This window comes from Carassius gibelio, chromosome A20, assembly GCF_023724105.1.
Source record: "Carassius gibelio isolate Cgi1373 ecotype wild population from Czech Republic chromosome A20, carGib1.2-hapl.c, whole genome shotgun sequence".
Lineage (NCBI taxonomy): Eukaryota > Metazoa > Chordata > Actinopteri > Cypriniformes > Cyprinidae > Carassius > Carassius gibelio.
In genome coordinates this window covers 105,912-106,965 of record NC_068390.1, presented here as the reverse complement: position 1 = coordinate 106,965, position 1,054 = coordinate 105,912, and positions in this window count along the sequence as shown.

Sequence of the window (1,054 nt, the reverse complement as noted above, 5' to 3'; positions counted from 1 at the left end):
CAAATTAATGCGTGAGCTAATGAATGAGTGACTGAACAAGATAGCTATGTTTTACTGAATTAATGAATGAATGATTGATTGATGAACGAGTGATTGAGTATATGACTAAATGGATTAATGAGTGAATGAGTAAATTAATGACTGATTGAGTAAATGAATGAGTAATGAGTGACTGAGCAAGTGAGTAAACAAATGATTTAGTGAGTGAATGTGTGAGCAGGCTAATGAATGAGTGAATGAGTAAGCAAGGGCTGAGTAAATGACTACATAAATGACTGACAGCAAATGAGTGAGTGAGCGAATCAGAATGCTAATGAATGAATGAGCTAATGAGTGACAGCAAGTGAGTGAATGAGTGAGGCAATGCTAGTCATTGAGTGAATGAATGATTAAGTAATTGAGCAAATGATGGTCACTGAATGAGTAAATAAAAGGAATGAGTGAATGGTTGAGTAATGAGTGAACAAATCATTGTCATTAATTAAATAATTGAGTGAGCAAATGGTAGCCATTGAGTAAGTGAGTGAATGAATGAGTGCGTGAGTGAGTGATTGAGTGACCAAATCTGTTAGTCATTAAATAAAGAAGTAAATGGATGAAAGAGCAAGCCAATGAATATTTGAGTGAGTGAGTGAGTGAGTGAGTGACTTAGCTATGAGTGAATGAATGACAGCTAACAAGTAAGTAATGGAGTGAATAAACATGCATTGTAGTCAGAAAATAAGTGAGCAAGTGATTGAGAAAGTGAACAAATAAAAGAGTGAGTAAGCCCATCAGTGAGCATATGATTGGGTGAGTGAGTGAATTAATAATGAGCGAATGAGTAAGCATATTAAAGAGTAAGTGAGAGTGTGAGCAAAATAGATATGGGCGAGAATATGGAAGCAAACCTTGCAATAGCAAGTGGTCAGGAGTCCATCATTTTGGCTTTGTTAAGCTTTACTGGAAAAACACAATAACAAATGATGTCATAATGCTGAAACACTAAACGTCCATGTCATGCTGAGCTCCAGGGAAAACATTTTTTACTGTATTAAGTATTACATCATAACCT